Source organism: Molothrus ater, chromosome 1 (genome assembly GCF_012460135.2).
Source record: "Molothrus ater isolate BHLD 08-10-18 breed brown headed cowbird chromosome 1, BPBGC_Mater_1.1, whole genome shotgun sequence".
NCBI classification, from domain to species: domain Eukaryota; kingdom Metazoa; phylum Chordata; class Aves; order Passeriformes; family Icteridae; genus Molothrus; species Molothrus ater.
Window position 1 is genome coordinate 88,588,950 of NC_050478.2, and position 27,115 is coordinate 88,616,064.

General features: G+C 40.3%; 1 protein-coding gene across 18 annotated transcripts in view; it reads left to right on the forward strand.

Annotated features, from left to right (window-relative positions):
* Nucleotides 1–27,115, forward strand: part of LOC118700163 (poly(rC)-binding protein 3-like) — a 500,974-nt gene that overhangs the window by 350,562 nt on the left and 123,297 nt on the right. The window contains exon 1 of one of the 18 annotated variants that reach the window (XM_036404564.2): nt 10,730–10,861. The exons of 15 other annotated variants lie outside the window; for them this stretch is intronic. The gene's annotated coding sequence lies outside the window, so the exon portion shown is untranslated. 2 more of the 18 variants (XM_054517004.1, XM_054517006.1) reach the window with 2 other exon arrangements.

Below are 27,115 nucleotides of genomic sequence, written 5' to 3' on the forward strand. Positions count from 1 at the left end.
TGCAAAAGTTAATAGAAAAAGGAGCAGAATGAAGAAAGAACAAGTTGGGAAAACGTACACAGATAAATAAAGAAGTAATCATACCAAAGTAATCCCTTCTGAAATGCTAACAATTTCAGTGCAAGCTGCTCAACAGTTCAGTGAGATAAGTCCTAGAAATATTCTGAAATTATGAAATTGTGCTTTCTGAAAATTGTACCCACATATAGATAGAAGTGTATATAGGATATATGCATGCATGTATGCATTTTCTGCCTCAGAAGTGAGGAAGACTGAGACAGCAAGGTTTCCACCTGCTTTGATGGGATTTGAATAGCAAGCAGAACTCCCAAATTAGAGGCAAATCTCATCCTTGAGCACCTGTGAGGCTTCATCAGCAGATTCCAAGCAGTGGGATCTGTCTCTTGCAAACAGGTGTGTACAGATGTGATTTTTGGCTATATTCTGGCAACAGCCCAGCACTGCAAGCTTGCATAAGAAGCCTAGGATGGTACCAGATTATGTCAGTGCCTTTGTAGGACTGAGTCTTTCAAGCTTTTCCTCATGAGCCACTCCAGGAGAGTTGCTGATTTCTCCCTGAGGCAGCTGCTCTGCACAAAAATGCTGGGTCTGTTTAGAGTCGTAACCCTAAGGTAAGGCCTTCCAGCAATTTATTGGCAACTTTAATGTTTCTCCAGATTTGCAGGGAGAAGATATCTTACCTTTTGGAACTGAGCAATTATCAAATATACTTAGAAATGCCCCTAGCACCCCTTAAAGGGAAGTAATAAAAAAATGAATATCATTCTACATATGAATAACATACATATCCATTCTTACCCTAGAGTTCTGCTGGATTCAGAGTTCTTATTTGAAAGGCCAAGTTGCAGCTGCAGTTGTAAACATTTTTTTTTTTTAACTAGGCTTAACAATGAGACTTTTAATTTATTTCTCTAAGGACAAATCTAGGTCCTCCAAATGATTGAAATCAAGGTAAATAACAGGACTGGTTGGTTCTGTCTTGCACTGCTTGAGGACCCAGAGCACAGGATAAGGGAATAAGCAGCTGGGAGCCCTCAGCACCTGGGTTGCAATCACACCATAAACCACGTGTTTTGTTGCATGCAACGGCTTTGAGTTTGTTTCCCAATTGAGTTCCAGATGTAAAATTTAACCTGTAAAGCCTCCTGGGGTTTGAGGTGTAGCAATTTGAAGGCCTCTGCAAGGTTAGCAACTTTTCTGTGCACTGAGCACTGGAGATATCCTTATTTCAGGCAGATATGATCCCTACCCTGAAGCACTCATTATCTCTGAGGCGTTTTACACATCACTAAAGGCCTTCATGTATCCTGAATAAAAGCTCTCTGATCGTTCACTCTTCCTGATTTCCCTGTCTCCTCATCAATGAATGCTTGCGGGTGTAGTGCTCTCCTTTACCCCTATAAAGGGAGACAATTCCTTCAGGAACCAAAGCTCCTGAAGGTGGTTCACAGGGAGGAAAGGAAAGGCTCAGAGTAAGAAGAAGAGAGATACAAAGACCCAACTAAGTTTGAGAATAGTTACCTATTCTCAATCTAGAGAGACTGGCAATATATGAGAAATAAGAAGATTGCAACAGTGGAGAAAAGAAACATTGACAGAAACCTCATTGCAGTTAGATGACACAGAAAAGTGACTGAAGAAAGAAGAAGACTATACCAGGAGACACAACACAGTACACAGCAAAACAAGGTGATGGAAGGTAGAAAACAAAATAAAAAAAAAAAAGATCAGGAGACAAATTTAGGTTTTGTGTTTTTTTTTAAAAAAGTTCAGTGGAAAATGTTCGCATAGAATGGTACATATAGAAACCATTTTTCTCCCATAATGCTGTAATGCTATAGAATATAAATGGGCTGTGCTAATAGTAGCTCTGTGAGGTAGGCAAGACTATTATTTTATGTTCTTGGAGCTAAGCGCTGAAAAAGTGAATCTCAAGAGGGCACAGTGGAAATCTACAGGTATAGAATGGGTCTGAATTTGCTGGGCATCACTGAATTATTTCCTCCTTAGAAAAGTTTCATATATTTTAAAAATATAATGGAATTTAAATATTGGGTTTGATATAAAAAAGTCATTATGGTGTAGCAATGTATGACTTTACGTTGAACAAAATTATTGTTCTAATTTTTTTCCTGTTGTTGCTACTCTACTGGGCAACAACAGTATTTTCAAATGCCCTGATACAGCATAATCTGTCAGAAAAGCTGCAGCAAATATACCTCCATAAGGATTTAATAACTTCAGCTTTAAACACTAATATTTACTGAAATTTGAGTGTTATCACCAATATTGATGCAACACATGGTCCAATGGTCCTGTAAAATGAAAAGCTGCCAATACACATTTCAAAGCTGTTTCTGATTTTACATCTATCATTTACGCTACAGCTCTCCACTGTAGCTTCCTGATCAAGCTAGTCATGCTCTACCCTGTCACACTGACAACTCTTATGTTGCACCAGCATATTGAAATATCTCACAGTAGCTTTTTACATCAAGAATTTCACTGCAATTTCACTTTCATAAGGAACTTGAAGAGCACAATATGGACAGCATGTTAAAAATAGTCTTAATCATTAGAGATGAACTATTTGCTTTTTTGAACATAATTTTTTCCTGATGACTCTGGAGATGGAATTAAGATTGACACAAGGTGGATTTCATACGAGGGTCAAGGCCCCTGACTCTCAGAAGCATTATGAAACCAGTGAACATAAGTTTTGCTGAATCTTCTGAAAATGCAGAAGAAGCATTGAGTTTTCAGCTTTCAGCAGCAAACTGTGAGCACAAGCAAAGCAGTAATTGTCTAAGGTGGCAGGCTCCTGGAAAGACAAAGTGCACATCCCTTAACACCTGTCCACCCTAATTTTGTCCATATTAGGACAAGGAAAACCAGGTTGTCTGAAAGTGCTGCTGCCCCTAAAGTAGGAGTGGAAACTACTGGTAGAATGCCCAGTGCCAGCAGCTGTGATTGCTGACTGCTATCAGTCCCTGGAGGCAGCCAGATTAACAGCATGAATCCTCTAGATCTCTCCATTGCAATTCCCCACTGCTCTGTGGCAGGCAGAGGTGGCCCTGTCCCATCTGTTATTTTAGGAGGATTGACTGTCAGTTTTGTCTGAGCTGTTGAAAAGTCTTGTGCTGGCTCTAGAATAAAAGGCATTTCAAATGTTTATAGTGAGGAATATTTTAAATGAAGAATAATCATGGCATTACTTATATTTAGAAATTCAGGGAGCGTCCTTGGTCTCAATATAGCGTGCTACTCATTCCAAAATGCAGATGATTCTCCATCTCTGACTATCTCTACTTCTTCTTTTTCTATCAAAGTTCTTTGTGAATTCAGCAGTGTAATATTAAAACCAATTTTTGTTCAGAATGGATGGATGGATGGATGGATGGATGGATGGATGGATGGATGGATGGATGGATGGATGGATGGATGGATGGATGGATGGTCTACCATCACTGTCTGCTTTTGAGATTTGAATCACAAAGGTTCAGGTTTGACTTTCAAAATTCCCTGTGTTTGGAATATTTTGGTAATTTCCATACCTTCTACCAATGGAATTTCCAGACATTACCAATTTGGTAGCTAAAGTAGAAATCGTATGTGGAACTTCCCAAGTCTCTTCCACAACTGTCTGATTTTTGTGCCCTGGAACTTTGTTCCTTCAAACTGACCCTCAGACCTCAAGAGATGGAAGTCAACCATTCCTTTAGATTTCCAAATTTTTCTCTTGGTCTATTCTGGGCTTGTGCTATCCCCTCATGTTGCAGACAGTGTTTTTCATAGTGGCAGAATTTTTGAAAGTAACTGCTTCTCAAGTTTCACAAATCAAGAAAACTTTTTATTTAATTAATTACTTTTTATAATTGTTCATAAGTGTCACAATGAGCATATTACTGCATATTATAAAACCTCTTTTTTTATCTCTATTCAGTCAATGATTGTGTTATGAGGCTCATGAGGATCAGTTTTCTCACTCCTTATTTCATTCTCCTTATGGCTTCTTCCTCTTTCGTATACTACTGCCCTAGGAGAGAGGAGAAACTTTCTGTGAGTTTTGCTCAGGCTCAGTCTAGGGCTACACTCTAGCCACTTCACAGGCTTCCTTGTTCTTCCTATTTCTGGCATAATTCTGGTTATGTGGAGGTTTTTTTCCCAGATGCAACTTATTCCATGAGTAAGCAAGCTCTGATGTTTGTATGCACAGATCCTTGCCCTTCTTTGTGAAAAGCCTTTGAGCACTGTGACTGGGGGCTTACTTCAGCTTTTTAGGTGGACAGTGGCTCCCATTATTTCAGTTGTCATTACTGTCAAGAAGCTTGATTAGTTTTTATATTAGTCCCCAGTGAAGACTGGATACTTGCTGTTCCAATGAACTATTAGGAAGCCACTCCAAAAAAGAGTACTTCTTTGAGATTTTAAAGAAGAAAATGGTAGGGGACTCTAAATTATTTTTAGGTCTGAGATTAGTAGTGTATAAATGTTATTTGAACTTTATGCAATAAAACAGTAATTTCTTCTTTGTACCAGACAACTAGCAACTCCCCTTACACCTGCTGGTATACTTAGTCACTTTTTTGCAAATCAGCATGAGCAAACTTCCCAAGGGCAGATTTTATGAAATGGCACACTCCCATGCATGTGAAAAATGACCTGCTACCTTCCCTGTAATAACCAAACACAGTGAGAGGCTGTTTGAAAACCCAGGGCTCACCCAGAACTGTGGAGTGTTGCTTTGCCAGCATGCAGGAGAAGAATTAGTTCATGGCTGTTAGAGATAATCCTTTCCCTGCTAGTAAAGTCATCCCAAGCCAGTGACCCTTTAAAAATAGGAAGGAATACTTGCAAGCTCTGGTCTTCGATGACCCTGTTGGAAGAGAAATTCACGTCTCTAGACACCCTGTGCACCCTTCTTTGTTTTCTACTGATAATCTACTGGTTTCACTCTGTTTCATCTTGTCTCTCCACTTCACCAGGCTGGCTGGGTGGTGAGACACTGCAAAATTATGTTAAGCAAGACCTAAGGGCAGACATCCAAGTGCAAGATTGAGAGCAAAAGGGTATAAATGAAGCAATGACAAATTAGCTTCCAGAGTATGTTTAACCATTACTCCACTTCCAAGTATCCCATGTGGGATTTCTTTTGCACTGCTCTGCAGTGAGAGCAGAAGATGGTGGATTCATAGTCAGTTTTCTCCCCAGGTGCTGAGCTCACTTCTGCGTGGCTTCCATCCCTATATGCCCTGTATTCCTTTGGGACTCTGCTTCTGGATGCACAGGCAAATACTGATCATGTCCTGTCTTGAGAGGGACACCTCAGACACTTTAAAGGTTATTTCCATGTGAGCCTGGCAGGGAACTGTTAGTGAAATACTGCTGATTTTGCCTCCTGAGATTAGAAGTGTTGTGCACCAAGAGTGCATGCTCTCCTTTTATTCTTTGGCAGTCTGCTGACAAGCTGCCCCTGCCCATGAGATCCTTTAATTCTCATCATGCTCCACTGAGGTTATTTATACAATCATCATACCTCTATTATGAGATATCAGTTGTGTGTGTGAGTGTGTGTGTTCTGCAAGGTTCATGATCACTGTTACCTTAGTGACATTCTACACACCTCACACTTTAATAACATGGATATCTGATGCTGTCAAATTCACATGGTATGAGTGTTAATGCAACTTGTACCCAGTGTTTCAGATAGTGTCCTTTTGGAAGATCAGCTCCTCTCTGCTTTGCTGTATGTCTAGGTAGAAAGTGCATTTGCTTCTGATCTAACTGCATGAGAATTCCAGGCAAAGAATATCACTTGTATAGAGCTATACCATAATTACATTTAAAAAAAATTAAAAATCCTGGTTTTATCTTATCTTGGATGTACGGTGCTCCTGGTTCCCTGCAGATACAGTCTCCCTTGATACAGAAACCCAGACACTGATTTTGAAGATAGAGTTCATTTTGGACTTTATTGAGGCAATAGACCTTGGTTTTGGCTGCCTTCAGAGGGCAGAATTTCATTGAAGCAGAGCTGATGTTGTAATCTTGGATGATGATGGCATTTGTGATTGTTCAGTGAGCCTTCCAAGGAATCAGCCTACTGCTCTGGGTTTGGACACAATTATTTTCATTCTGACAAAATTGCTCGTGGTGTGGAAGGAGATCACAACTATAGTGGGGGTAGATTTAGATATCTCCTACCCATAAGATGTTCTGTTGTTTGCATCATGTGCTGCATTTTTAGAATTTTTAAAGTCAGTGGAGTAAAAGGCCTGATTTTCTTTTCAGAATGGTGTATGAGGTCAGCTGTCCAGATATTTTTCTCTTTGTAGCACGTGTAGGAAAAGAGGCAAATATGTAGATTTTTAAAATTATGCTAAAACAGACATCATAATGAGATAAAAATTTTAGGAAACAACTGGCTATGAATAAAAGACTTCTCCTCTCTTCCCTTCCCTAATTAATTTTTAAAAACCCAGCTTGGTACTTTTTTCTCCTGAAATGATACCTGTCTCTCTTTATCTGTACAAGATAGCTGTAAACCAAAATTTTTCAATTAATTGAATGATGTGATTCAAATGCTGTATATGTGGGCTTTTATCCCCTTTCTCCCTCCCACTAATAAGGAAAAGAATTCTATGTTTAGGGGATTATACTGCTAGGATCATGAGTTTAATGTGAAGCTCAAATAATTGGCATTGACAGTTTTATCAAACAAGAATAGAATTAGAATGGTAAAGTAAATGCAACCTAGAGAAATGAGACAGAAGGCAGAAACTGAGGTGCAGGCTTTCTCCACTGCTAGTGTTTTCATAATTGGTGGCCACAAAAGCATCTTTGTGAGATATTTTGCTTGGTGTGGTGGGCTGACCAAAGCAGGAGAGAGGTAGTAGGATCAAAAGCGTGCTCAGGCTTCCCAGTGACAGATATTTTCTGATGAAGAGGGCTCCTAACCACTCAATAGATCTATATGCTTTATGCCTCACTTACCACAGCTTTCTATTGCAATCTTTGGTTTATTCACATCTGGTGAACTTGATTGTGCTTTCATTTTTTTGAGAACTAAATTTTTAGTGTTGATTTATTTGAAAGCAAGCTCTTGTAACTTATGGTATGGAGTCAATTGAACATGGGCTTTTAGAACAGAGTATTGACGATTCTTTTTTCAAAGATTAGACTTTATTTCCAAATTTTGGATAACTTTTTGTGCCTTTCTTTCTCTTTTTTCGTTTTTTTTTTTTTTAATTTAGTGCATGGTGTTACCACATTTGCAGAGTTGGATCCAGAAGAATTGAAGCACATGCTTAAGGAAAAGAATGGCATGAGGTTCATGAACCCCATAATTAGTTCCCCTTCCTAGCTCTAAGCAGTAATTAAATCTGTCACTTCTGCTCTGCTGATTCATTTATTTAGCTATTTAATTGCTCAGCTCAATACATCTTTATCTCCGGAACTGCAACATTTTATTCAGGCTAAGGAATAGCATAACCCATTATTAGTTTTTGTCCAAGGGCAGGGACATGTAAAAGAAAAGAACACTAATACTAGATGACTTGGTGGTGTTGTCAGTTTTCACTTATCAAATAAGTGAAGTTTTCCCTTAAATACTTCAAACAGTACTTGGGGATAGCTTTCCGTACACAGGTTTCCTTCTCCAGGAAATTATGTCAAATGCAAGCACCCAATGTATCTGATGCAGGTTTTTATTTCCATAATGAGTTAACTTAAAGCACTTCCAGGTAATGCATAATTCTCTATAAAATGAGTGCTTTGATGGTAGAATATTTTATGACAGTTTAAAATTGCAGATATACATTAAATTGTTTATAAACTAAATAGTATCTTTGCTTTGTACATTTTAGTTTTGGGATATTGCTCAGTCAGGGAGATTTCTGTCATCTGTCTCTTAGATTTATCATCAAATGGAGCATTTTGATCTGAAAAGCAAATGACATTTGGAATACTTTCACACTTGCGAAGACAACTCTTCTGAATATCCCTTTGTGAGGTATATATACATACATGCAGTTTTTCTTATGCTACAGTTTCATCAGTCCTTAAGGGAGGTTGCAAGATTCCTCCACCATTTCTATCCATATGTTGGAAAAGCTGTAGGAAAGCAGCATGCAAAATGAAGAGGAGCAGATCAAGACAGATCAATACAAACAGAGTATTTTGTTGAAAGGAGAATTTTTTTTCTATTTTTATTTTTATAACCCTTTTTTATTTTCCCTCTTTAAACTTGGGAATGACATACACAAAAATTAAAGATACAAAACTCACCCAAAAGTCAGAGACAATCATCTTTTTCTGTCACTTCTAGCATCAGTAACTGAGTTCCACCAATTTGTTCATCTGCCTGGCTGGCTAAATTTTTATACCATGCACACGGCCTTGCATTTCACTCCATTAGTGATTTATTTTTGCTGTCTTGTTATTCAGTCACAACTATGCACTTATTTAAGTCATTGCTCATGTTTTTGCCAAGTAAGCTTATTATTCTAAAAATCTTTTTCCTGCTTACCTGGATGGGTTTTTGCTGTTGAGGATTATGTCAGGGTTTTTTTATTCCTTCAGTGAGACTTCTGTCCACTCTTTTGCAAAGCAACACTTGTTTGTACTGCTGCTGTGGCTAACTCACTCAGTTGGCCCTGACTGAAATAGAGGCAGGAGCCTGTGTAAAAACCAGCCAGTGGAACTGGCAGGGTTAATTAGCCATATTGCATGGAACACCTTGGAAATTCAGCTGCCTGTGCCAGAGTGGGGACCTCTGCTTCCCTGTCCCCTGTCATCAGCAGGGGCTTTGTCAGCCTGTGGGCTGGCAGCTTTGGCCCAACAATGCTCAGTCTCTGTTGTTCATGTTGGTGTTGTTGTTTTGCATCTGTGCACTCGGGGTTACTGACAACTCTTTGTTGAAATAAAGAATATTTCTGTCTCTGCTGAATCTAGGAAGTCTGGAAATCTTGTGGGCAGTTTTGTTCTTGCAAGCCTGCATATGAGATTTTTAGACTAGGGTTTCATATGAGTTTCACCTAAATATTCTTTCTTTTAAATCAAGTGATCTTCTAAAAGTACACTTTTCGTTACATTGGGCACGTGCTCAAATTCAGGGAATTAATAAAGCAGCAAAAACCCTCTGTGACCATCCTTTGTGGATAAAGGTGCTTTGAGAATAAGTCTGTATGTGAATTGGTTTAGTTTGCAAAAGCAGTGTTCACTGTAGCATGACAAGCAAGTGTGATCAGAAGAGGGCATGGGAATGAAATGGAAAAAATAACATGTATTTGTAGTAGAAGAGAAGTTGATTTTTGAGTTGATGGAGACCTGACAGAGGAAATACAGGGTTAATTTCAGATGGCCATTATCTTGGTTCTAAAAGAGTATGCGGTTGGTCAATAGGATTAACTACTTTTACACAGATTTGTACATAAACATTGAGGCACGAGACTTGGACATGAGCTGAGTGCCCTCCCTTTGCAATGATTACATTCTTGAACGTCTGGAGAGAGAATTAGGTGACAATGGCTATTGGCTTCCCCTCAGATGAACCTAGCTGTTGTCATCCGGCCATCAACAGACTGGAAATTACTATCTCGAAGGCACTGCAGAGTTTACAAGCAGTCCTGTGGGACCAAAACCACTCCCTTCTCCCACTCTGCCCTCCCCATGCCAGAACCAGTGGCATCCAGCTACTTGCACAGTGTGAACTGGACATTTGTGAAGTGATGCACAAGCCCAAGGTCCAGGCACTGCTGGTAGAGGCACTGTGCTTGATCAAGGGTGTGTTGGCTTTTTGTGAGTTTTATTGTTTGTTTGGTTTTTGGGTTTTTTGTTAGTTTTTAACTCTAGTTCACTGTACAGTTAGAAACCTCAGTCTGTAGTTTCTCCTCACTCACAGTACTGGAATAAGGTTAGTGTAAAATGTGTCTAAATCAAATTACATTAAATCCTCCAGTCTTCATATAAATGCACCCCTGTCTGTACTGTATTAATATATTGGTTTACTTATTGGTGTATTGGGAACTTCTTTCTAATGTTTTAATTAACAAGGTAAGCCACTGCCTGTACTATTTGTGTGAGGCACCATATCTGTGGGGTTGGAGTCTACCTCTGCCCAGCCCTGGTCACTCGACTTGGTTATTTAAGGTGCACAGACTTGGGTACCTATAAATATTAGCGAGCAGCTGTCACAAAGGGATTGTGAACGAGCTGCTCTGGACCTCGAAAACATAATAGCTTGGCACCCAGAAATACACAACTTTGATAACATACTACAAGGTCATGTATTGGGGGGAGAGGGTAAGGAGGTGGCGACTGCTTTTAATCTTTGTCTCTTTTATAAAAAACAACCTGATTTTCTTGCTTTGTGTTGCTGGTATACATTGGATATTTACAATTTTTATCACATTAGGATATGACATTCCTGGCCTGGCCAGTGCTTTTTTTGGATATTTATAGCAGCTTCTGGTCATTGTTGAGCAAAGGCGATTGCCCTGCCCTCTGGCCCTTTCTTAAGCAGATTTTGGGCAGAAGCTCCTCTCGTGTGGCACTAATTGAAGTGACTGGTGGAGGGGGTGTTGTGAGCACGCTTGTGCTGATCTGCCAGGGTCTAAGCCAAGGGAGGAAGGAAGGATAAAACAGGGAGAAGGGAGGAAAGAGGAAAAAAAAAAAGAAAGAAAAAAAAAAAAAAGGAGGGGAAGGAAAAAAAAAAAAAAAAAGCCGGGCTTTGCCTCGCTCCGGCAGAGCGGAGGGCTGCGAGGGCTGCCGGCCATCTGTCCGCGCAGGGCGGCACGGCGGGAGCTGCGCCCGGGGAGGCGGGAGCGGAGCCGCTCCGCAGGTGGGTGCCGGCCCCGCGGGGGGCGCGGGGGGCGCGGGGCCGCCGGGCCGGCGCTGCCCGGGTGGGCCCGGGGGGGCTCTTTGTGAGCGGCCGCGGCGGCGGCGGCGGGAGCCGAGCGGGCCGCGCCGCCGGGCCGGGACGGGCAGCGCCGGGCCAAGTCGGGAAAACTCCAGTTGCACAAGCGCGGACCCAACAAGTTGCGGTAGAAGTGCTCCGTGCGGAGATGGGGCTGGGTTATCCGCCGCACGAGTGAGCGGCGCTGAGGGAGATCCGTCAGGGACTGTCAGTCGGGAAGTGTGTGCTTCCCTCGGGTGAGTAACCCCGCCTGAGCCGGGGCTCCGGCGCTCGAAGGTGATGATATTATCCGGAGCCTGCTCGCTGTGTGTCCGTGTGCCCCCGGTACATGGTTTCCTGCAAGTTTAACGTGAAGCGCGGAGAGGCCGAGGAAGACCACAGGGGTTGCGGAGGGATTAGGAAGGCAGAGGTTAGTAAGTTTCTGACGTGCTGTAAACCAGCATCACCGTCAGAAGCAACTAGTTTGGAATGTTGTCCCATATTTTGGAATTTGTATTGTCATTGGAAGTTTTCGCGTTTCGTTCAAGTGTTAATGTTTCTGGAGGCTTTTCTTGCTGTTGTTTTTAAGTTGCTGTGTAAACTGCTTGAGTAAACAACCGGGTTGTCGCTCAGCGAGTTGTGCAGTGGGGGAAAAGTGAACTTCGAAGTGTGTGTTTCCTAAAGAAAAGTTCGAAAATATACAGTAGTTTTAAATTAACAGTAATAATAGAGGAGTCTGGGCTTCATACTTCATTACTATGGTCATTAATATTATTATTTTTGAAGATGAAAGAAAAATTGTTCCTGTGTGCCTAAAATGATGTTTTAATGTCCTTTATGCATCTGTTAGAATGTCCTGTTAGTGGATATGGTTATGTTTAGTGTACAGCTTGTATTTGTGTTTCTGATAACCTTCGTAGTGCTACTGGAAAAATAAACACTCAGTTAACGCACATTACCTAAACATATTTTTTAACAGCTCAGGCATAAATTATATGCAAAATGCAGGCATAACTGGCAATTCCTTTGCATGTCTATCTTAAAGTGTTATAAATAAATAAATATCTGTTAGACGTGCACGTACCATTCAGTCTAGCTGTAGTCCTTGTTTGTTTCTTTTGTATATGGCTCTAGAAGTAGAACAATAGTGAAAAGTGGAGTTGAGCAGCTGGTAATCCATTTGTCCATTGCTTATCCCTAAAAAGATTCCTGGTGCAAAGTTCATGAACTATCACTGAGAATGGTTCAAAGCTGAGTCCAGGAATTGGCCTTGCTGAAATCCATCAAGAGTTTATAAAAATGAACAGAAAAGCTGAGGTTTGCTTCCTCATAAACCTCTTAAGAAATATGTCCTCTATCTAGTATGCTACTCCCTGTATCCAAGGCAAGGGAAAACCTCGGCAATATGTGGATATTGCTCCATACCGTCCTTATCTATAATCAGGCGAACAAAAATATTTTTATTTCTTTATTCTGGAATAGCTGGTTTCTTACAGAAGACCTTGCCTTCTGTCTTTCTCTCATCTGTGTCCTTGCTGCAAAAAAAAACAAGTCCTCAAGAATATAAGCATTTGTTTTATTGGTTGTATTCCTTATCTCTCCCACCTTCCAATTTATGCTGGTTTGAATATTTCTGTAATATTGAAGTCAGTTGCCATTACTTCCTTCAAGGACCCTGTTTAAACACATTTGTAGAGTGTGTGCGGTATGATAACGTGTAGCGCCATGGATACATTTAATTTTATTCTTACATGGTTCCATCTATTTCTCTTGTTACTTCAGAGAAGCAAGAAACATGATGAATGCTCCATTAGTGGGATTGGTAAGAAATACATTAACGCGAGGGCACGGTCAGTTAGAAAGTGTTTTTATTTGAAAGCCTTCTCATACCAGACAGCGTACTAATAATCATAACCTGTGCCACATATCTTCAGTGCTAGATTGCATTTCCTTTTAGGTTGTTTATAAAGACAGCTTTTATTCAGGATAGCTGCATTTTCACCAAATGCCTGGGCTCCCTGTTCCTTTTCAGCCTTCGCAGCCTCGGAATGCTGCGGTAATTTGCTGGGCAAAGGACTGGGTGTCCGTGGGGTAGGCAGTTCAGGATGCAGCACTTCTCAGAAGCCAGTCTCAGTACTGTAGGACACTGAGGTCTGATAATAAAGTCAAGTGAAATGTGGTATTAAAAATATAAGTCAAATCCAAAGACTGCTGTGTTGGTTGGGTACCCAAGAGCAAGCTGGAATAGCCACTCTGAAGATAACTGAAAATGCGGTGAGGACTTTTGCAAGCCATGAGGGAAAGCACTCAGCTCTCTGCGTGGGAAGCCGCTTTCCACAGATCCATCCCAGGGGAAGAGGCTGTCCTGGTGAAAGGACAGGGGTTCACATCCCTCATGTGTACCCAGGGAGAAGGACAGGACGTGGGGAAGCAGAGCGTGAGGTGGCCCTTCTGCTTAGGAGCACTGAGAGCCTGTCCAAGCCTGATTGGCAGGAACAATTCCAGAGGGACCCTGCAGCAGGACAAGGGTGTATCACTGCAGTTGAAAGCTGTTGAGCAGCTTGCAAAGTTAATGGGGGACGTGACTGCAGCCACAGTTGTGTCTGGCAGAAAGGGAAAAGAGATATTTGTGGGATGGAAGGGTTTTGGAGTGTCAGATGTTGTGTAAAACACATGGTGGTCATGGTGTCATGTTTTTAAGGTGGAAGAGAGATCAGAGGTCTGGTGGAGCAAGCAGTAAAGGCAGGCGGATGACACCAGCAGCCAAAGGTCTTAATGCTACCATAGGGAGACTTTGCAGCTGGATGGATGACCCAATTTGGGTGCTTTGGAAAGAGTGAGTCAGGAGCTGGGAAGAACCATTGAGGATCCTGTTTGTCATCATGGACCAAGGAGGAAGCATTGGACAGCTGAGCTGAGGGCAAATGACGTGCAGTAATTATAACTGGGTTGCAGCACGAGGGCTGACAGCCAGGAGACAGGGGCACAATGAATAATCTTTAGCCTTTTCTGTGGCATATGTGAAATTGGGAAGACAAACTTAGAGTTGAAAGCAAAACTTAAGGATAGCAGCCAAAATGATTCTGTAGCACTGAAGCTTTTTACTCTCTTTGTTTTTCTCTCAGTTAGTGAGATCTCCATCTTCTGATGTTTATAACAATATCGGGATTGGGGATTGTAGAACGCACAGAAATTAATTTTCATAGACTTTGCCAGATCATTTTCCTTTAAAAGGGACCTAGTTGCAGTTTTAATAACAGATGCACTCTGTTGTAATCATTTGCTAAGCAACAGGCTCACTGTGCTGCCTATGAAGCACAAAAGCAAGGGAGGCTTTGACACGTCACGTAAAGCTTACATAAAGTTTGTGAGCAGCAGCAGAAAGAGTGAGTGATGAATGCTCTTGGTTTTGTTCCTTACGTGAAAATAGTTTATAGTTGGGTATTTTTCTGTGCTGGCTGCCATCAGCAATAGAAGTATCAACAGGAGAAAAATGGGTCGCTTGGGTTTTAGCATTAAGCAGCAAATCCAGGGCCAATAGGATTTAGCTGGGATGTTAAGGTTTATTCAGTGCATTTAGTTAATGAAGTTGGGGAGGGGAGGAAGAAGGAAAAAGTCAGTGTCTGGGCTTGGGGGAAGGGATGAAATAGCCTGCTGCCACCGAGTGCATCCTGCGGTGACTCCTCCTGATTGATAGATGCTCCACAAGACAAAAACAACTCAGCAAAGGAGGTTTTAATTAAAAAACAGCAGCTCAATGCCAGCTCTTTTGGATTAAAATCAAGCAGAAAATCTTTGTAACAGACATCTACTTGGTCTTAAGGGTGTGTGTTTTTACCCCTAAAGGTGTAGTGTCCATCAGCTGGGTGGGAGGGAAGAGGGAGATAATAATACGTGCGAGCATCCTTGAAGTGGCCATAGAGCCATGGGGATATTCAGCAACAGCGATTGTATGTTAATATTCATCAGTGAGGCACAGAAGTCAAGTTCAGGCTAGCAAACTCCCTTTTGAGCATTCTGCCAGATTTCTAGCAGACAGCCCATCATCCCCTATGCACACGGGTGGCCCTTCACTGTGCTCACCCGTATTCTGAAGCCTTTGTGTCCCCTGCCAGAGGCTGTCATCTTGTGTACACACATGCTGTTCAGCATCTTGACTTGCTTTCTGAGCCCTGAAAGCCCTCAGCACAGAGACACAAAAAACAATTAGCACAGAAAGTCATTGTTATTTAAAATATAAAGGGCTATTATCTATATGTCCAAAAAAAAAATTGCAAACCAACATGAATTGATCTCTTCCCGCAAGAGAGTTAGTTTGTTGGATTTTTTAATTCTGGTTCTTTGATTCTGGCTCCCACTTGGATCAGACCTTGTTTTCCCCAAAGCGGTAATGGTCATTTAGAGTTGGATGAAGTTTCTTTCTTCCGTGCACCTCCTCAGATGTCTGTGCTTGACCGTAGTATCTCAACACTACTGGGAGTTGCTGAGCAGCAATTCACACTGTCAAGACTCAGCCACTGACCTCAGCAGACTTTCCTCCTATGGAGGATGTGGGCATCGGTAGCAGGATCTGACTAACAGTATAAAATAAATAAGCAGCAGGTTTGCAAAATTATAAATGTACCTGTTGTTCTTGGCATAATCTAGTTGCTCAGACAGCCTATAGCTTGATGCAATTCTGTGAGGAGGGTGCTGCAATATTTCTTAATAGGATTTATTGCAGTGACACCTGAAAACTTTCACAAAATGGTCTGGAGAAAAACTTGAATGTGTGATTTTTGGTGGGTTTTTTTTTTTTTTTTTGATCTTACAAACATTTTAAGATAAATATTTTAAAATCCTAATTTAAAAATAAAGTAGTGAAAATGCTTAGGAAAACACTGTACAGAATAGTTTAGGCACATGTCTGTAATAAGAAAGAAAGAATTTGATTTCATTAAAATTAAGCAAACCAACACAAGGACTTGACTGTGATGCTTACAGCAAGGCTTTATGAATGTTCAGCCAACTTTTAGAAAATGGGGGTGGCTGTGTCAGAATGGCATTCCCAGGCACAGCAACAGAAGTCTGGGCAGCTGCACAAAGAGAATGTGGAGGTCTAGGAAATTACTTCTGTCATCTTTTATATACAAGTAGGTATATGTTTGTTGCTAAACAAATACAGTTGTTATTGCTGATCTTAGGATTTTATGAAATGAAATCTGAACAGTCTGATTGTCTCAGTGGCAACAAGGGAAGCATATTATCCCATGTGCAGAACATGCTACAGAAAAGTGCAGAGGGATACATCCCCCAAAAAATTAATACTTTTCCATGTATCTACATGGTAATGAAGTGTTTGGTGCAATGTCCACACCATCTAGTCCTGTATTTATGGTGGCCTATTAGCTTTACCTCTGTGGGCATATATTTTCTTGTCAGTGGGCAATAAAGCACCTATTCAGCATTTCAGCCTACCCAACTAGAAGGACAGAATCTGAGATTTGAAGAACAGAAAACGACTTTTCTGTGATTTTATTCAGTTAACGAAACTGTGTGCATACCTTGAGGATCTCATTAGCATAGTTCTAGCTACATGCCAGCATCAACCCAGAAGAGCAAACAGAAAATCACTGGCTGTGTTTTAATATTAAACATTCTATAGAGTAACAGCAGAGATTTTACATGAAAAGGCTGTGTAACACTGGGGGCTAATGCAACCTTTTTAAATGCAACCCACTCAATAATTACTATATAGGCTCAATAATTACCATATAGTACTGGATTAAATACTGAAGGTCCTTGATCTGCATGGATCTGGTGGAGGTTTCCTTACATATGATCAAAGTGATTTAAAAAACAGTTTTCTTTCTTTATAAATGTATGCTATACCTGTGAGAGTAAATTAAAATAAAATGTTTTGCTCCTGCAGATAGGAAGACATGAGAGTTCTACCTTTGTTCTACTAGACAAGTTTATAGTATTCATTCACAGTGGTGAGAATCAGCTTTGGAGTTACAAGTCCTTTTAATTCAGAGAAGTTTAGATAGGTGGATTTTGATTGAGTAGTAGGGAACATCAAAAGTTACACTGTTGGATTTCTCTGTGAAGAGCAAGGGCTCTGTGCCGACACCAAGAGAGAGATGCACTTTGTTTCCCCCTTCCTCCTTTCCCCATCAGCATTCACAGTGCACAAGTAGAAATGCCTGCTAGGTATTGAAGAGGCTGTCACTGTTAATTTATTGTGAGCATCCCACAGTGGCTGGGGTGGGGTGGAGGAAGCTGAATAAAAATTATAAGCGCTATTGAAACTGGCTTGTAACAAAGTCCAATGTCCCTTCAGTGTTTCTAATGTCAGATAAGTAAGATTCCCAGAATCTGAACCTATGTTTTGAAATGCTGCTTAAATTCTGGAAGCTTCTATTTTTTCTGTAGCAATGATACTTTTCTGACAAAAGACGCCAGCATGAGCCATGATAGTGAAACCTCCTAAAGCTGTTATTTTTCCATTGACTAGAGCAGATCCCCAAGCAGCCCCCAGTCCTGACAGAAATGGGGCTGCACTTGGAGGTGTCTGCTTGGAGGTGACCATCACATGCTGGGTGTGGCTTTCCCACACTTCCAGCCAGTGTTGCTGTTGGCCTTCTGTTTGCTTACAGGAACCTGAATTGCCAGTATATCTCTAGGAGCTTCAGTACCAACTAATCTGTTGGCAAGTCCTGTTATAACTTAATATGTGACATCGTGGTATTCCTCCTCTTATTGGTAGCTAATGTGTGTTTCTGAGTAATTTGCCCCATGTCTTGAATAGCATGCTTTTAGGAGGCACTGATCTTGAGCTGTGGCACAGTAACTTCAGGGATACCTATTGTTGTTCCTGGCTGTGGAGCAGAATGCATCAGCTTAAACACTGGCAGTGCAAATTGCTTCTCTCTGCAGCTATTAAGACTGTCATGACTGAGTGTAAGAGTAGTTCAGCTGTTTTGTTCCGTGTTGCTGCAGAGTAGGATCACATCCATGGCCAGTTGCTGAGTTCCAGCTAATGAGCGATACCCCTCAGTGGTACTTCCTTGCCAGTGGGTGAGAAAAGCTCCTTGTAGTGTGAACGTACTTTATTGTGCTTGGATGACACTTTCTGATTTCTCAGAACCATCCTTCCTCTCTTCCTGGTTTCTAGTTTCAATAAAAAGATGATAAAAGGCAGAAGTATGACCATATAAGTGACCTATCTTGGTATTTCCATGTTTTCTGTTACTACGCTTTTTCTGTCAATGGTAGCCTTAGCTACAGGGCTGTCTTTGTTTACTTTGGTTTTTGACTGAGCAATTGTACGAACACCACTTGTGGTGGATTACATATGTATGTGTGTGTATATATATATGTACATGTATATATCCAGTTTTGTTGGTAGTTACTTCTTGACCCCAGGTTTGCTGGCAGGAGATTGTGTGTCAGCAATTTGGACTTTGGGCTGCGCCTTGTCATTCCTGGCTTTCTTTTTCGGGTGATCTGCTAACCAGGACCTATTCACTTTTAATCCTGTTTATCATCTGAAAAGAAATCTCTCAGCACCGTGACCTTTCCTTGCCTGTTTTACTACTGGTTAAGAAACAACCCCAATCATGCTTTGAGTGGGTGTGTGGAGTTACTGGGCTGCTGGCAATAAAATGCAACAGAGGCCTTACAAAAAAAGTGTACAGGAATCTGTTTTACTGTGCTTTTATTAAACACAGGTTATTCTGCACAGATGGATGGGCTTTTACTTGGCTCAGGTGTAAAGGGCCCACCAATACATGTCTAAACCTTTCTAAAGCAACTTGAATTCCCCTAGGAGAAATGCATTAAAGTTCCTAGGAAAATGGAGTTTTCTTTTACCTTGTGACCTTTCTGATTTCCCATCCCTAGACATGAATGACCCAGTCTCCAGTGAATATTACTATTATTATTATTATTATTATTATTATTATTATTATTATTAGTCAATAAAGTGAAAAGCAGTTCATGTATATATTGAGGGATAAATAAAAATATAAGTAGCCACAACTAGGGTTGCCTATGGTTACTAATAAAATGTCACCTACATTTTAACTCTGAATGCCTCTGAGATCATACTTAAAAATACGTCAAAATGCAATTCTCTAAATGAGAATATAGCTGAGCTGCCAGGAAAATAATGTTATTTCTAAATAATATATTTAAAATATACAGGACAGGCTTGAAAGATTGCAGATACACCTTAAATCAGTTTAATGTCTAGTTCCTATGCTCCTAATGCAATTCACATTTTTCAGATATGTTTATTTTATTACATGAGGGGATTATCTTATGAAGAGTTTGAGCTTTTTGCACAATCCTTTCTTGGTTGTGTTGATTTCAAAGATATTAATTCTTACTCAATTGAAAAAAATTAACTGGAATCTTTTACTACAACTTTCTCAGGTTTATACTACATTAAATTTTTTGCATGCATTTGTTTCCTGAATATGAGAAAATTGGGTAAAAGGTGTCCTTATGTTTGCCCTAGTTTAAGCGGAAACTAATTTTCACTGTTACTAGTGCTGTCTGAAAAAAAGTTTTAGAAACTTTGTTGCTTGGAATAACCGCAGAAGTGTTTCAGTTTAAGTTGTTTTGGATTGGTACTTTTATTTTCCAAATAGTAATTGCAGTTTTTTGGGGATTGGGAATAGCCACAGAATAAAACCACTTTGCCCCCCGCAAATATGTCTAAAGCTAAAGGCAAAGACTTTTTTAAAAATCACATCAGCATAGATTCAGTCTAGTGATGAGTTTTGCTCAGCATGTCTTCTGCTGCAAACCTTATTTCAAGAGATTATTAGTCAAAGTTTGAAAACTGTGCAGACATCTCTTGCAGAAAACTGATAATCTGCCTAATGAGCCTCAGCACTCTGGGTAAAGCCAATGAACAGGGTGTGTACTTGAATGCTTTTCATTAAGAACATTTATTAGGGTAGATGTCAAATGGATAAGCTGTGGTAATAAACAAAAATGGGGTTGTAGCTCATGTTTGAGGCAAGCTTTCACGTCTGCAGCCCTGAATAGCTGCTGCCTGTAAAAGTCTCTCTACACTTCTTGTACAAAAGAAGGACTTACAGAAATATGTTTGTTCAAATAAATACCTTTTTTAATTTATGATGTGTAATCAACAAGGTATGACATCATCTATATTTATTTTAACCTTACATTGTTCAGTTAACACTTGATCAAATTCAATAGTTTTGTGCAAGCACTGACCACCTAATTTGCATACCTACCTATGGTTTGTATATATGCATAGTGACTTTGTGACAAAAATGGTATTAAAGGAGATTCTGAGACATAAATATTTTCCTGTTCTTGTCAATCTGAAGTGTCATTGATCTATATTCCTAGCCAGAAATGATCTTGTGCTTGTAACTAGTTCTGTTTTAATGTGGGTTACCTGGTTAGTTTTTGCAAATTGAAACAGCTATTTCAGTGTATTCCATTCATTTGCTTCCTTACATCTTTGGAACAGACTGTTAAGGTTTTCCTGAATTTTAGCATGTGTACAGAAGATCAAACATGATAAAAGTCCAAGCTGTAGGTAGCCTTGCCCAGTTGTAACAAACAAGGAAGATTCTGAGGATGAGATGTCCACAAAATCCCTGACAGAATTTCTCCTTGATTAATCTGTTGAAGCAGTAGAATGAGAACAGATTGCTGTCTAATCCCTGAGGATTTCTGGGATCTTCTGTCCTCCTACATCCAGTTTTTGTGATGACACAATGATGTTCCCAGACTCTGCTACTGACTTTGGCTACAAAATGGCATCTCATTGTGAAAGTGGTGTGTAATTCTGCTCCAGCTTGTATCTGGATAAGAACTTTTTCTCCAAGTAAAAAGTGATTAGACAAGAGGAATCAGCTTCTGTTGTGCCAGGAGAGGTTTAGATTAGATATTAGGAAAAAAGTTACTTACTGAAAGGGTTATCTGGCACTGTAACATGCTGCCCAGGGAAGGGGTTTTGTCACCACCCTTGGAGGTACTTAAAAGACATGTAGATGTGGCACTGAGGGACATGGTCGTAGTGTTGGCCTTGCAGTCCTGTGTTAATGGTTGGACACAATGATCTTAAGGGTCTTTTCCAGCCTTATGGATTCTGTGTTTCTATTGTCCATGGAAATTGTGTTTTCATAGGCTTTGTCTTCTCCATCCATTTCTCCTAACTTTCACTGCCCTCTTCAGATCTTCTGAGTTTTAAACCTTACCCCCAACAGAAGGCTCCTTCTGTTGGGGTAAAAGGAGAAAGGATTGAGTTTGCAAAGATACAGTGTCTCAGTGAGACCAGTGGAAAGTGTTTGTGGTATGTCCATGAGATTGGAGAGTTAAAATCTTTGCAGTACATGTGGGTAGAAAAAGCTTACCTTGCTATGTGGATTTTTTTCCACATCTCTGAGAGGAGATAATATTTTTATTGATGTAGGAAAGTTTAGTGTTTAGTATAGGAACACTACTGTGTCCATCACCACTTTGCTTCAGTAGGAATAAACTTTTCAAAACTTGTGTAATTTTCATTTCAAGAACTTGGAATGTTCAGCAGTGAAATAACTAAAAGATCATATTCTAGGCAGACTTTCCCCCTCATTCTCCATTCAAAGCAGCCTTCTGGATCTCATATTAATCATAAGGCCAGCTTCTTGTCATTTTGTAGATCTCTGGTGGTCTATTGAATGTATTAGAAAAGTCACGTTGCAGATCGAATATTATTTTGGAAGCCTGATGTGTTTACAGGAGAAGCTGATCTTTCGTGTGCACGTATCCACTTTTTTCAGTTTTGAGGTAAATCTCTACTTACTCATTCCAATTGATATGAGAATGTACGTCTTACATTGATGCTATTTGAAAATTTGCAAGTTGGAATAATTGGGAGCAAGTCTTTTCTTGCTGTTTGAGGCACATCCTGGGCACCCAATGTACCCAATCTTAAAGTGGTATGATGGGTCATTTTCCATGTTAATGCCATTTTTCCTGTCTGTGGTTAGTTTTAACCACCCTGCCTCCCGTCAGGTGGAGGAGGAAATAAAATTACTTCTTTTGGACAACCTGTTTTCAAAGTTTATACTCAACTTGGATGTCTCCTTTGTCTCTCTCTTATTGGGCACCCAGAAGCCAAAACAAACCCCAGTTCATTTGGCAGATGACCACAGGACTGGGTTGTGTCCTGTGAGGCTGAAGACTCACCTGTTTTACTTGGAACTGCCACATGTAGGAAGTGACTCCACCTTGGTTAAAATGCAATCATTTTGCATGCTGCTGTGGGTATTAAGTTTTGCAAATGTATGGCCTACATTCTTCTGTTCAGTTTTTCCTTCTTTAGCTCAAGGAAGTTGCTTGTCATCTTACCCTGTTCCAGGACTCTCAATAATTCTCTTCTTTCATCTATATTGTTACCTGTAAGTTATTTATAGACTATGATCATATTCTGCTCAATCCTCTTTTCTGGATTATAGAACTTTAGCTTCCTTAGTCTGTCTTCATATTGAGTGTCTTATCCTCCAATTCCTATATAATTTAAGTTAGCCTTCTTTGTATATGCCTAGATATTTTATATCTTTTTTTGCAATATGTGAAGATAAGAGCCGCATGTGATATTCCATTTGTGGTCACATCATGACTTTGTACTCTGAATTATTACCGCCTTGGATTTATATGAGATACATGCACATCAAAGACCAGCAGTTGCTTCTCCTGCAAACAGATCAAATTTGCAAAATAATCTTCAATCTCCAATCAAATATCGAACCTTTTTTCAGATGGCATCATGTGCTTCTAAACATTTGGTGTTGCTTATATTCCAGCGCAAAGCAAGAATAGCTTTACTTATTGTGAGTAAATATTCCCTTGTTTTCTGCTTCCGCACATTTCAAATGTCTGTGGATTACTGTTCTCTTGTAGACAAAGACAAATCAAATGGGAAGCTGGAAAATATTTCCCCCAAAGTTCCTGAGCTTAATGCTTAAAAAAAAAAAAAGAATAATTCATCTTTACTGGAAATATGTTTGGGTTTTGGTTAATTATCATGTGTAGTTGTCTTTTTTTTTATTTCAAGAGAACAACAAAATAATAGTTCTAAAATAGAAAGAAATGAACTGCACATAAGAACAGCTGCTGGTAGGACTCCCACAAAATCAACTTCAGTTTCTGTGCTTAGGAGGCCTCTCAGTTTTTAGATGCTTGATTGGTTTGGTTCCTCACTCCACATTTATGCCCTCAGTGCATCAAACCTCTGAACTGTCTAATTTATCTATCTTGAATTCAAAATGTTTTCAGTTTGTATGACCCAACAATGAATTACATTCATAAATCGAATTACATAGAAATGTCATGTGGTTTTATTAATGGCATCTGTAGTAACTTTTATAATTAAGAAATCTTTATTTTAACTTGCTGTAATTTACTCATAGTGTGCATTTTCCAACTCAGTAGTCTTTTTCAGCTAAATTTATCCTACTTGTCTAATTCTTTCTCTACTGCTGCTGCTCCTCCCTTGAGTAACATTTAGAACCTTTTACTTCCTGCCAGAGCTGCTTATCTGTGGAAAAGCTCACACTACCAGCATCTTGTATACTTGCTTGAGTGAATCCTAGAATTTCAGAACTAGTAGGAAATCAAATTGTTGCTTGATTATCAAATTCATCTACCCATTCAGGTGTAAACTCTTAAAAGATTATGTGCCAATTATATCACCATTGGTTTCTTATTCTTCCCATCCAGGTTTAGCATTGTCATAAGTTATCTCATTTCTTATTTTCTTTCATACTAGTCTGTGCCAGAGATTAATTTGTTTCATCATCTTCAGTTGAAAAAAAATTAAACATTGCTGTAATATTTAAGAAATATTTTGCTGCAGGGATGACTCTTGTTGTAATTCAGGGGAAGGTTGAGTAAAGCAAGCTGTCTTTAAAATGTGCTTGCTTCCTCCTGTGGTGGAGGTCCTTGCCAATTCTGGCAAATCCATTTTGACTGCTAGGTTATACTGGTTATTTAATATAGTAGTTTAAAAAGTTTTAAATACTTAAGGTGCTTTAAGATTAGTGCCAGAATGAATGTCATTAAGTAGTCTAATGAATCCAGTGTGTTCCCTTTTGAAGTTTGCAGTCACTGAGATCTGTGAGAGCAGTGTTAGTACTGCAAAGTTGAAATGCAGTCCAAAGGAAGCCCAAGGAAAGGGGAAGTACTGCAAAAATTGAACTGGAATTAGAAAGTAACAGGATTCAGGGAGAAAATTTAAGCCATTTGGAGGAAGTTTTCAAACCCCAGTACTGGAGTCTTATACCTTATTGCCACTGAATCTGCAGAGACATGGCTTCAATTACCATCTGTTCAGAATGAGTGGCTGCTCCTAAAGTCTGTCTTGGGCTATTAGATGGGAGTTTGTCTTGCCAGACTGTGTTGGGAGCCAAGGGGGTCAGGATGGTTATTCCTGGTTTGCTTCCCTGATCTGTAGGACAGGTCTCTTGAATGTCCATGACATTGCTGTTAACAGAAGGGTGGGGAGGGGCATTCCAGAGGATGAGTGCATTCATGAGTGCCTAGGTTTGGGATACTGAAGAGGCTAGTTATTTATTTTGTGTATTTACTTGATGTCATTTCAGATTAATAGCCTGCCTAGGAGGTTTGTGCTGTAGTACGTAAGTAGCAAAAGAAAATTGAGTGGTGAAAGACAGACGTGTAGAGATAACAGGTTCTCCAGATCAAAAGAAGCCATTTGGTTTCTACTTGTACAGCTGAAGCTCTCTGTATTGTTTGGTTTCCGAAACAAATGATGCTGCCGCGTTACTGTGGTCGGCTGCAAAAGCCTGGGAGTGCCCTTGCAGCCCTGCAGATCTGTCTGGCATCTGGAGATGAGGCCAGGGAGCAGAAAGTGCGAGTGGGCTCCACACCACAAGTGTGCATCCCCATGGTATTTATAGGCACTTACAGCACTGTTAGAAGGCAAGGCATGGGCGGGGAGCATGTGACCGTGCTGCCTGTGACTGAATTGCCAGAGAGAGAGAAGAGGGGTGTATTTTGGGACTTTTTGTTTTGAGGGTTTTGGTTGGATTTTGGTTTGGTTGGGTTTTGGTTTTCCTGCATTTTGGGGCTTTTTTCATTTTTCTCTCCTTTTTTTTTGGAGGGGGGGTATTTTTTTGTTTGGTTTTTGTTTGTTTGTTTTTTTTTTTTGGGGGGGGGGTGGTTGTTTATAAACAAAACTACCTGGCTTAGTTAGTCTGCTGAGTGCAGGCAGTTGTGCTGCATGGACTGGTTGTTGTCTGTCCCTTCTGGGACGAGCAGAAGTGGCCATTCCACAGCTTCACCTCACAGGCACTGGAAATGCAACTACATCTGCTCCTGAGTCAACAGTTGTTTTTTTTTGGGGGAGGATTACTTTGCAAAAAACCAGATTTTTGAGCTCTGAGCAGTAATTTGTAGTAGGTTTGTTTGCATTGTACTCAGCTACCCTTGCAAGGTTAAATAGGAAAACAAGCTCCTAGTCACAGAATTTCTTTGGGAGCAGGGGGAAGTCTGTGCCTATTAGAGGATCCAGAGATGAGGTGGGCATAGGACATGAGTGACTGCTGCATGTAACACTCCCCTTTCTGTTCCCTCAGCTGAGCCTGTGCCTCCTCATTCACAGGCTGAGGAATGAATCCCAGGCTGAGCTGGGGCCCAGCTGCATTTGGGACATGAAGTCCCTAAACGTTGCTGGCACTGGGCTGGGAGTAAGGCAGCTGGGACCCACTGACTGTGCATTAATTCATTTTGACAGGGAATCAGAACTGGAAAAGGATGATTTTCTGAAAAGTTAGGGCATCAGAAGGTGATACCACAGCACCACTGTGGACTTAAAATTTTAAAGTTGTTGTATCCTGGCTGCTTTTTTGTGCCTGGGTAATCCTTGTACCTTAATTGCTTCATCCTTTGGCTCGCAATGAACATGACCACCAGGGTGCTTGTCAGAAAGTCTGTCTTTAAATTGGAATGGCACAGGGAATGCTTACAGAGGCAGGAACTGTTCTATTCCTTCCTTGTGCTCTCTTTCCCCTCCCCTGCCCCCGCCTTTTACCCCCACCCTTTTTTTTTTTTTTTGTTTTTGCCTTGTCTGCCAAAGAAAATGTAACACAAAAATCAGTAACAATCATTTTGTGCACTTAAGGTATCAAAAAAGTGACTAGCTCAGGAGAGTTAAGTTGCAAAGTGCTGTGGAACAGTCAGTTCCGCAAGAGTTTAAGACCAATGGAAAGTGTACTAGTTCATAATGCTGGGAGGGCTAAGTGTCTAGGGTTCACTCTCCATTTCTCCTCTGTACCCACAGATCAGGCAGTTACCAATGGTAAGGAGGCCCTTTCTAGTGTGATCTGAGTTATTTTACTCTATGTGTGGCAGTATTCTTTGCAAAGGCAAGCCTTTATATTTCAAATTGACTTCATTATTATAAACCAAGGGCAATAAATTTTAGTGCAAGTTTCAATAGCATGTTTTTTTTTTTTTTAGTAGTTTTATTAACATGACTTTTGATCTTCTCTATCTAAGCAGCCCAATTGCCAAGTAACAAAGATACTCAATAAGTTTTCATGGCCACATAAAGGAAAGTCATACATTTTATTTCATCCAAAAACCAGAAGTATTTTTTTTCTGAAGTAGTCAATTATTCTTTGAAGCCACTCTGGACCAGATTCCTAGAGTCAAGTTTTTATTTGAGTTCTTTGCAGATTTATAGTAATACAAATATGAGCACTAGATGTTTTAGGATGTTATAGCTTGTTGGGGGAAAAAAGTGTACCCGTTTCTATTCTGCGTCTTTTGTTCTTAATGAAGATTTCTGGTGTTATTTCATGTATTTGATCTGGATGTCTCTGATGTCATGGCTGCTCCCAGTTGCAAATGAGAGGTGTTGACTCAGCCACAGTGTTAGTCAGTCAGACAGACTAAAAGAAAACAATTTTATTTTTCTTGATCAAGTGCAAGAGTAGATGCATACAGCTTTTCTGGTTGATGTGCTCATGAATTCCTCTCCCCCCATTTCTGATCCATTTTTGATCCTCACAAAGAATCTTGAATGTGAGCCAGATTTCTCTGGGAAATTGTCCCCTTGATGATGATATTTGCCAAGAAAGGGATTTCCACAGTGTGTTAGCAAGGGAAAGAACTGTTAACACTCTGTTGATGGGGGAATGGCTAACATGAAAATAACCATGGAAA